The sequence below is a fragment of the Sturnira hondurensis genome, unplaced genomic scaffold (assembly GCF_014824575.4).
Source record: "Sturnira hondurensis isolate 20B ecotype Veracruz unplaced genomic scaffold, ASM1482457v3 Scaffold0008782, whole genome shotgun sequence".
In the NCBI taxonomy this organism is placed as follows: domain Eukaryota; kingdom Metazoa; phylum Chordata; class Mammalia; order Chiroptera; family Phyllostomidae; genus Sturnira; species Sturnira hondurensis.
In genome coordinates this window covers 3,911,997-3,923,537 of record NW_028081413.1, presented here as the reverse complement: position 1 = coordinate 3,923,537, position 11,541 = coordinate 3,911,997, and the positions used below count along the sequence as shown (strand labels likewise).

At 36.3% G+C, this 11,541-nt stretch overlaps 1 long non-coding RNA gene across 1 annotated transcript; it reads right to left on the bottom strand.

The window, feature by feature from the left end:
* Window positions 1-5,192: 5,192 nt before the first annotated feature.
* On the bottom strand, window positions 5,193-11,192 carry LOC118993546 (uncharacterized). The gene is made up of 3 exons (XR_005067879.1): window positions 11,182-11,192; window positions 10,136-10,139; window positions 5,193-5,275 (listed from the first exon to the last, which is right to left on the bottom strand). It is a non-coding gene; the product is annotated as an uncharacterized LOC118993546 (long non-coding RNA).
* Window positions 11,193-11,541: the final 349 nt, after the last annotated feature.

Genomic DNA, 11,541 nt, shown 5'->3' with positions numbered 1-11,541 from the left:
TTTAGTTTATATGAACGAACATTTAAATTACTCACCATGTGCTAGCAAGACAAATGGGTGGACTTCATTCTGATTCTGTCACAAGTTTTGTTAAACATTCAATCTTATCAGGCTTCCCCAGAGCCATAAACTTAAGCATAGCTGACTCTATTGTTTTTGACACCATCAAACGTGTATAAATTGAGAGTTGATGAAGATATATGGACTCTCAAACCTGTTCTGCTATTGATGTTTTCTTACTACTAACTTTTTGGTAAATATATATCTCTTTTTTCTTATGTAGTACAAATCAAGTGAAGCATCAGAAATGGCGTCTTAAGAGGTTTTATAAACTTCTTTCTTATCTACTCAGGTTATAAAATTACATTCTTATTATTTTTCCTATTCTGGGAAGTTTCTTTTCTAGACTAAGGCTTGCATTTTCAGAATTATAATTTTAGGTTTAAAATTATTTTCGTCAACTGAAGTGAAAGAATAGGAGGAAGTTAAGGTGTTTGTTCATTATTATGTGGTAGCATTTTACAGAGACAAGTATTTATTATATAAAGTTAGAAAAATTTAGATGCCCCACCAATAGGTGTCTGTGGTGGGCATCTGTACTCTGTCTGCCCAGCAGTTATCCCCTCTTCTGGTAACTGCAGCCTTGGTTGCTTTGGGCAGCCACTTCTTCCACATTGCATGCCTTCTTAGTGTCAGCCAAGCCCCCCTGCCCTCTACCAGCCAAGAGGCACATGACTGAAATGGGGCTACTCTGATCTTTTTTTCCTGGAAGTTCTGAGTTTGGAAGAAGAATGAGGACTGGGGCTAAATTCCAACTATAATGGTGTCCAGAAAGACTGGACAGTTTCAGCTACTTAGAATTCTGGAGCCATTTAGGTTTCTATTCTTTTAGAAGAAAATATCTTCAGTTGTTTTCTGTGGACCTGCAAGCCACTTTATATGTCCTTATATTAAATTATTTCTGTTTGTTTGAATTATCAGTGTCAGTTGAGTCCATTAATTTATCAGGTTAGTGTTTGCAAATAGAGTCCTCAGTACTGAAATGTCATGATTATCCTGAGTGACTTCCTGTCCAAATGAAAGGTGCAGCTAATTAGCTGTTTGTCAGAGCCACGACAAAGACATGCTTTATGTTTGCTACAATATTTATTATATGTATTAGTAATTTATAATGTGCTATGTAACTATGGTGTCATAATATATGTTACATAGATTCTAATTGAGTTATAATTTAGGTAAGGGTAATATACACAAATGGAAAAGTGTCTGAAGTCAGAGAGGGTCTCAGAAAGCTGACTGTGTTTGACCTAGGCCTTGAAAGATTAGCAGAATGTTAATAGGAAATGTGAGCAACTAAGCAAAAGTTTGTGCAAACACTCAGAAGCATAAAAATTAGGCACAGTTAGAAAATTTACATAACTATGTATTATTCTGAGTTCTCCAGACAAATAGAGCTAATGGGATATATAGAGATAGAAACAGATAAAGAGATTCATTAGAAAGGATAGGCTTGTTCTATACCATTATGGAAGCTGAAAAGTCCCACAATCTGCCATCTTCTGGCTGGAGGGTCAGGAAAGCTGGTTCTAGTCCAAACTGGAGGGTCTGAGAACCAGGAGAGCCAATGACATAAATCTGAGTCCAAGGGCCAAAGAACCAGGGATTCAGATTTCTGAAGGCAAGAGAAGATAGATGTCCCAGCTTTGAGCAGAGAGCAAATTTGCCCTTTTTCTACATTTTTTTCTACTCAAACCCTCAATGGATTGGATGAAGCCCACCCATACTGGGGGAGATCTTCAGTCTACTGATTCAAGTAATAACCCTTCCAGCAACATCCTCACAGACATAACCAGAAATAAACTTTGCCAGCTCACTGGACACTTATTAGCCCAGTCAAGTCACAAAAAATTAACCATCACAGCTACATTCTAGAGCATGTGCTGGAAATTACAGGGAATGGAGATCCCCCCAAAATGACTGTAGTTGCTCATATTGTGAAGAGCCCATGTGATTTCTGAGACTGAAAAAAAGGAATTTTGTTTTATAAAATCTTCTACATAGGATTTCAGATTTATTTGATTTTAATGACTCAGAAATTTGCTTTTCACATGCAACGTGAGAATCATCTAAAGCTGTTCTAAGTTTAGCATTTGTTGTTCTATATTTAGTGGGTGATTGGTCCTTGGCCTTCACTTAGCACAATAAAAGAGCAAGTAAAGAAACTTCCACAGTACCAAAATATAGCTTATAAATTATTACATAGAAAAAAGTCAATATTCACCTTAGTTTTTCAGCTGACGTCTTCACAGACCTTTAATATTTTATCTGCTACCCTCAATGTGAATTATGATTGCCACTATCCTCTGTGGCCTCTAAATATTCCCCATTCCCTTTGGTGAAGGAAATCCAGAGATTGACTCAAACCCAGGGAAGAATTTGATGGTCAAAATGTGAATTTGGGATTACACAGGTACTCCCTGGCTACAATCACAATAATATGAAGAGTGCTATGAAATGAATTAGTAGGTCTTTGGGCTACACTTTCTTCTACATATCTTGATATGCTAAATGAATTCTTAGGTATTTCCTAGTCATAACATGGAGAAATGTAGCATGAACAATTCTGTTTAAAATCTGCAGATAGCTAACAGGTGAATAATTTTACTACACCAAAATTTACTTATGGTGTCCAGAGACAAGTACTTACAACATTTTAAAAACATTTATATTTTCATCAGGAGAAATTTGATTAAAGAACAAAAGATTTTACCAGAGCATCCTGAGAAGATACAGAACATCAAATGTTAATAATGGATGTTTATCTACCTTAAGGTTAATGGTTTTCCCTGGAGACAATTTTAATTACCTATAGTAGTTCATAGGTTAGTATGTCATTTTTTTTCTGAAGTGCATCAGGACCTTGTGATTATAATGACTTCCATCATATCAGGTCACTTCCTCGAAGGCCCTGGAAAAAACAGATGTTTTCCTTTTTACTTGCGCTTTTGCAGTTGAATCCTGTATGGCTGTTTTCTTATGTGTAAATTCTCCAGGATGAATATAGAGCCACCAACACAAAATGTTGAATTTTCTCACTAGTCTATGACAAATTAAGCCACTTGGAAATGTTGCTACAAAATCACACTTCAGGAACAGGTTACATGCCAAATTAAAAGAAAACCTTTTGTTCTATTATAAAATTAGATCATAGTAGATTCTTCTAGCAATTTATAGCTATTCTTTTCATGGCAATTTATTCTAAGCATATATATATATTATGTATATATAACATATATATGCACTTATACTTTTATTCTCAAGTTGTTGTTTTTTTACTGGGAAATATATGGTGATGCTGATGAATATATGTAATATTTTATTCTGAAATATCCAAAAGATAAATTTTGGAATGTATTGATTATGGTTTTTAGTAACATCCCAGTCGTCAAATGAAATAATCACATATGCCCACTTTATGTAATTGATTTTATGTGGAACCTGATCATTTCATGTCAAAACTGTATTTTAGTACTATTCATAAGCAATAAACATTTATAAAAATTATTTCTCACACAATGTTTAAATTCTTGCAATAATATCACAAACACACCCTTCTGGCCATTTCTACTACAAAACCATCAGGATGGTGGGGCATAGGTGAACGACCATCCTTTGCAATTAATGACCAATGATCTTGTGATAATTTTAATCCAAATGTAAACAACTCCTTTTTAAAGAGTTGGGAAACTTGAGCTCAGTGATACAGCATTTGTATTCCAAAGACGGAGAGAAATGAAAAGCAAGGGTTGCCTAGGTATCCAGACCATAGAACACAACCAACAGTTGTTGATAGGAGAGCTCCTGGCTAGTCACCCAAAAGAGCAGTGGATTGGATTTGACATATATAAAGGACATTTGACGTGGACAAGGAGGTGCGGGGGAGGTTAAAATGTTAGGGGGTGGGCAGGGCAGGGGAGAATAATGGGGAGGAATGGGAGCAACTGTTACTGAACAACAATAAAAAAATTTAAAAAGAAACTATGAAGTCTAAACTTTATTGAGATTTAATGTGAGGCATATCTAGCCATGGAATAGTTTTACAACAAAATTCTACTTGGTGAATTTATTCCTAGAATGTTTTGAACACCAGTATCAATGAGACATTATTCAATGCTGAAAAGACACATCTTGATCCTTATATTTCACCAGGTATTCAAATTTTAAATTGTAGATCACAGAGGCAACTTGTAAAACATTGAGTCCAATCTTCCCTTTCTCCTATTAGGCATCTTCAACCATATATCCACATGTAGTTTACACTTTAGTAAATGTGAGGAATTTATAGTTAAGCCTGCAGAGAGATGAAGTGACTTGCTTAACAAAAGAATGGTTTGTGGCAAAGAACATAGGTGACTGGATTCAAATCCTAGCTTCATCACTTACTAGCTGTGTAACCAGAACAAATTATTTAACAGTTTTTGTGCCTCAGGTAACTCACCTGAAAAATGGAAATAACAGTAGCTCCTAACTTGAAGAATTGTTTTGAGGTTTAAGTTAGCTAATCTTTGTAATGCATTTAGCACAGTGCTTGACATGTAGGAAGTTCTCAATAAATGTTAGTTATTCTGAATTTTAGCTCTGCAGTGAATTACTTGAATGGCCTTAGGCAATTTACTATAAGCATTTTGTGACACCATGATTTGATTGCATAGTTTTTTATTGTTTATGGCTTATTCTCCCCAATAGATATGAAAATCCAGCATTACATGGACTAGAATTATTAATAAGTATTAAATAATTAATAATTAATACAATCTATTAAATGAATAAATGAGTAATAAATAAATAATATAATTAATGTATTATGTGGTATCTGGCATACATATATTAGGTACTCAAGAATGCTTTTTGTTTTAAGCTTAGTGTGGGAATTACTATAACCCAAGTCCCTGATATGGTTGTTAAGAGGGTTAGGTGAAAGAAAACAAGTAAAGCATTTAGAACCATGCTGTGAACTCAAAGCAGCAAGAACTTAATAAATGTATGTGCTTCTGATTGTGGCCATCATAAGCCAAAAAGACAGTGGTAGAAAGGCAACTGCAACTAAAGCTTCTCTGTTCCCTACTGAATACTTTTCTAATTACATCAATTAAGTAAAACTCCTTTAAACATTTTAAATGGAATTTATTGAGGTGAGATTGGTCAATAAAATCATACAAGTGTCAGGCGTACAGTTCTAAAATACATCCTCTGTGTATTGCATTGTGTGTTCACCCTCCAAGGTCCAGTATCTCTCCATTACCATTTACCCCTGCTTTACCCTATTCTACCTGCCCCCAACCCCCTTCCTTCTATGGTGACATTTTTCTCCGATCTCTTCACCTATTTCACTCAGCCTCCCCAAGTCCTCCCCCTAACAGCTCAGTCTGTTCTCTGTATCTATGAGTCCATATCTGTTTTATTTGTTTATTTTTTCACTAGATTCTTCATATGAGTGAAATCATATGGTATTTGTCTTTCTCTGACTGGCTTATTTCACTTAGCATAATGTTCTCTGGGTCCATCCATGCTGTTCCAAAGGGTAGATTTCTTTCTTTTTTACTTCAGGGTGGTATTCCATTGTGTAAATGTACCATTGTTGTTTTATTCAGTCCGCTACTGATGGGCACTTGGGCTATTTCCAAATCTTGGCATTGTAATTAATGCTGCATGAACACAGTGGTACATGTATTCCTTTGTATTAGTGTTTCTGATTTCTGCAGATAAAATTCCAAAAGTGGAGTTGCTGGATCATAAGGCAGTTCTGTTTTTAACGTTTCCAGGTAACTTCATCCTGCTTTCCAAAGAGGCTGCACCAATCTACACTTCCACCAAGAGTGTGAGAGGGCTCCCTTTCCTCGTACCCTGCCAACGGTCATTGTTTGCTGATTTACTGATACTGCTCATTCTGAGAGGTGTGAGGTGATATCTCATTGTGGTTTTAATTTGCATTCCTCTGATGATTTAGTGACCTTTTCATATGTCTATTGGCCATCTGTATGTCCTCATTTGAGAAGTCTATTCAGGTCCTCTGCCCATTTTTCAATTGGATTTTTTGGTGTTGAGTATGCAAAAACTTTTTAGTTTGATGTGGTCCCATTTGTTTATTTTTCTTTTGTTTCCTTTGCCTGAGGAGATAGATATATCAGAAAAAAATATTGCTATGAGAAATATGTAAGATGTGGGATATAAAACTGAAAATCATAGACACAAGTGACAGTACGATGCTTACCAAAGAGAAGGGTAGTGGGGGAAGAGTAGTAACGGGTAAAGGGGACCAAATATATAGTGACGGAAAATGATTTGACATTGTATGGTGGGCACATAATCCAATATACAGACTATGTATCATAGAAATGCATACTTAAAACCTATATAATCTTATCAGTTAATATCACCCCAATTAACTTCACTTAAAATAAATAAATGGAATGCATTCTTAATGTTAAAATGTTTACTTTACAAGGTTATTCTGCCATTGAGAATATTGCCTGGCAATAAAACTCAAGGATGAGATTGTAAATCCAGAGATACAGGGCTGACTTAGTCTTTCAGGTACATACTTTTCTTGGTATGGACAGTGTTATGACAACAAATAGACTAGGTGGCCAGCAGTTTAAAAGGAGATTTTATAAAAGCTACCTAAATTTCAGCCTTTCTTGAAAAAATTGGAAAGTCGCACACAAGGCTGGAAACCCCACCAGACAACAATTCTCTGGTGGCAAAGAGGTGGCTCCCCCTTTCTGTGGGGCACCCGCCCCTCAATTTATACACAGCCCTCGGGAGTTTGGAGCCCTTATTGGGGGTTAATACGACTGAGGGCCTCTGGGTGTCTTCGGAGAAATGAGTTTGACCCGCGTAAGCAACACCTCTTCTTTTTGCAGAAAAGACTTTTATTTCTATTGTCTTTTTGTCATTCCTCACCTTGTTCACGTTTTATACAGCATCTGATAACCAGTGCCAAGAGAAATTTAAAATTATAGTTCATTTACTCTGGTTAAACATAAGGAAGGAAAAGCAATTACCAGAGTAAAATGATGAAATTAAAGATTCTTCTTGCAGCCTAGTTAGGTATTTAGTGTTTGATGAGTGCTGGAAAAGATAAATACAATTTTCGAGGACTGTATCAATCTGCAATCATGGTGAAAGACTGAACATGATTTAGATATCAAGCATATGGTTTGCAAACAAAATCAATCTTTCTCTAGGCAGTAAGAGTTCGTTGACAGTACACTGTACCTATTTTTTTTCTAAATTGGAAAATGCTTTTTTAGTGGTGAATAAATTTCCTGCACCAACAACAGATTTTTTTTTTCCTGCTAAGGGAATATGCTCCAAGATAGATGGTGCTTTAGAAGAGACCACACAGATGGTCTACAGAAAAATCTTATAAATAGAATCCCATATAAACAGAGTAAAAGCATTCTTCATATGAGGATAAAATGTTAATTAGTTTAGTTTAATTACAGATTTGCTATATGCTAGAAGTTTAAATTTAATGAATTGGTAATTCAATTTGATAGATCATAAAAAATAACTATAGCATGTTACCGGCTGTTTTGCTGAGTAACCTAACATGGGTGCCCACGCATCTTTAATTCAGCTCTGGTTCAGAATATGCCTCGTTCCTACAGGAACCCATCTAATGATCAAACATATGCAACTCATGCTAACACGGGCTAACACTGTTTTTGAGAAACTAATCGTGTGATTGTTTTTATTATCTTTCACAATACACCCAATAAGGGTTAGTTACAAAGCAGTAGAGGGCTCTCTCTGCAACAATATAATATTTGGAGATTTGGTTGTAAAGTTACCCTCAAAAATTTGAGGGTGATATGATTTTAGGAGTGGACTGTAGTTAATCTGCCTTTCTATTGCAAGCAGAAAAGCAGAGTAGAGATACCAATCACATCCAGAAGAGATTGTGGAGGAGACTTTTGAATCAGGAGCATCTTAAATTCTTGTAATGGGTTATTTAAGGATACTATAGAATCTCTTTCAAAGAGTATAGGAGTATTGGTTAGGGATGATTGTGTCATTTTGTTGCAAGCCTGGGGATTAGACCAGACTAGCTTTAGATATACATTTTAAAAGTGATTTTCTCCAAAACGTCTCTCTAGCCTAGTGAGTTTTCATTGGCATTCACATTAATTGCTGCTATTCCTTCTGTGTGGCCTGCTTACCTACCTCCAATTCCAGCAAGTACGTATAAAAATTTCACATCAACAAATGTTTCAGCAAGAGAAATAACAAATAGAAAATATACATCAGTTCAGTACTGATGTATATTTTTTTATGTTACCTTATTTGGTCAAGTCCTATTTCCATGGCTAGATTAGGGTGTTACCTATTGGTAGTTTTATGATATCCTGTTATTAAATTATTTTGTTAAAAAACTAAAGATTTATGACCTAAATAAGATAGAAATAAGCACAGTACTTCATCAGAAGATCCGATGGTCTTGCTTCAATTCTCTCAAACCTTCTGCTAGTGTGTGTCCTTGAACCACAAAAAAAAAAACCAAAACCCAAACTATGTTACTTCTTGAAATGAATTGAATGGATTTACAGTTTTTCAATTAAATTTAAACTATTTGCCATTCAAGCATTTTATACTCACAAAAACATTACATTAAAAAAGGAACCCAACTGTTTTCACATATATATTTTGCATGATATAGACCATTTTCAGAAGATTACTTAATTTTACTAGTCTGTTAATGAGCAATAGTTGGGTTCCCCTCTTATGACTTGTGGAATCTGATTTATGTACCATTAAATATCATTAAATTTTTTTCTAAACATCATTGATGTTTGCTTATGCAGGTATAGTATGAAAAAACTTAGAAGTGTACCTGTTTGTTGCACAGAAATTTAAACATTTGCTTCCAAAACATAAATCCAAGGAGGTTGTGTCTACATTTTTCTTTGATAAAAAAATCAGATATTTTTAGTGATTTTAAGGCTAATAATAATTAAAAATCAAATAAAAATAATCACAAAAATTCATCCTTCTTATATTTAATAGAAGTAGAGGTAAATGTAGTCAAGGTAGAATAATACATTTAAAGTATTTTCTTATAAATGATATTCTAAGCGGTATATAAGGAAGTAAGTAAATCAATAGTCTAGTGGAATAAATAAAAATAAATTAATGTAGAGTAGGGAATTGGTAAATTTTTTTAGAGATAAAGTGAAAGCCATTGAGAATAGTGTCTTTTCTACCCACAGTCTGAAGACAATGAGCAGACACAAACATGAATTGCAGGGTCGAAAAGGATTTTGTGAAGGGAGACAGACCTAGGTGCTAGATACTTAACCTATACCATTCATTTACTCATTGCAACAATGTAGGAGGTATTATATTTCACATTTTATCCATTGAGAAACTACTGAGAATCAGAGATATTTATTTTATAGGTTGATCTTGATCATATATCAATACCTCCTAAGTAACCGACATCATATTTGAGCCCCATGCTTTTTGTTCTACATGATAAAGTCTTGTCACTTCTTATAGTTTTTGCTTGTATTCAGATATTTCAAGATTAATTTTGTGTAATAACTTATATAGCTAGATGGTTTATTAAGATATTCATTTGTGTATGGAATCTCTATGTTTCTCCCCACTCAACAAGCTCTCACCTCCCCCATTAAGAAATAGATGTGCGATGCTCTTAATTTCCTCATCTTGGGGATTTCTGGACAGGCCCAGTCTTGTAGGGACTTTGAGACTTCTTGACGTTTCTTGGAGCTCAGCAAACCGGAAAGCATGGGGGTACTTGGCTGGGAGGTCATGGGTTATACCATATCTTACCTTTAGCTCTGAAAGAATTTTCTTAGACTCTTCATTCCATGTCTTTTTTAAAAAGGATTTTATTGATTTATTTTTAGAGAGGGGAAGGGAGGGAGAAAGAGAAGGAGGGAAACATCAACATGTGTTCCCTCTCACATGGCCCCCACTGGGGACCTGGCCTGCAACCTAGGCATGTGCCCTGACTGGGAATTAAACTGGTGACTCTTTTGTCCCAAGCCCATGCTCAACCCGCTGAGCTATGCCAACCAGGGGTCTGTCTTGAATTCAGAAAAACCACACCCCTCTCCATACACCCAGGCACAATTTATGGGGTTTTCAGAGAGAGAGAAAGAAAGAAATATGGAAGTATATGAATTAGTTTACTATTGTTTCCATACACCATAAATTTAGCAACTTAAAACAACATAAAGGTATCATCCCACAGTTCTGAGGTCAGAAGTCCAACGTAGGTGTCACTGGGCTGAAATCAGTGTCAATAAGGCAGTGTTTCTTTCTGGCAGCTTTCAGAGGAATCTATTCTCTTGCTCATTCGAGTTGTAGGCAGAATTCTCTTCCTTGTGTTTGAAGGATTGAGGTCCCCATTTCTTTGCCCATAGTTTTTGGCTTGTGACTCCTTTCCTCCATCTTCAAAGTTTCAAACATGGGTTGAGTCTGTGTCATGTTTTAAATGGAGGTGCCTCTTTGCCTTTTTTGGACTTCTGGTTGAGATGGAAGTGTAGGTAGACATGCTTTGACTCTTTGCACAACCAAAGAGAGAATTCACAATAAACAACAATCAGACCTGTCAGAAAATTGAGCAGTATGAAAGCCTGACAACCAAGGATTTAAAGAAGCCATATTCATCCAGATAGGTAGGAGTGGGGGAGTCACACAGAGAGGCTTGGAGATGCAGTGTGGTCTGGAGAGGAGATGGTGGGCAGCAGAATGGGTGGCCCCACATTCTCATGTGGTGGGTAGATAAAAATTGGGAGGGATACCTCGGGAGCAAGCAATCCCAGCCCCAGACCAGACTGCACAGCCCAGGGTTCCAGCACTGGGAGGACAGATTCCCCATAACTTCTGGTTATAAAAACCAGTGGGGTTTGGGGTGGAGAATGAAACTGCCAGGTTTTTAGGAGATTCCATTTAATTGACCTGCATGAACTTAGAATATAGGAAAATCCATCCCCTCTGGGGTTCACCACCAGGGTAACAGTTAGAAGGGTGCCAGTCACGTATAGGAAGTGGGTAAAATGATTGGAAATGGGGCAATTACTGGCCAAAGCTCAGAAGCCAGGAATCAGCAGTGTCCCCTCTCTGAGCCCACTGCTCACACAGAGTCACAAAGTGGTGAATTGGGTTGCCTGCCCTGGTGATTACATAAAGCTCCACCCCACACAATCTACACGTGCTTTTTCTGAGACAGGGATTCAAAGCAGCTCTACCTAATGCACAGAAACAAACACAGGGAGGAAGCCAAATTAAGGAGACAAAGAAATATGGCCCAAATGAAAGAACAGAATAAAATCCCCCCAAAAGAACTAAACAAAATGGAGATAACCAACCTATCAGATGCAGAGTTCAAAACACTGGTGAGTAGGATGCTCAAAGAAATCATCAAATACATAAAAAATGTAAGGGAAGAAATGAAGACCACACTAAGTGAAATAAAGAAAAATCTACAGGGAACCAACAGCAGAGAGA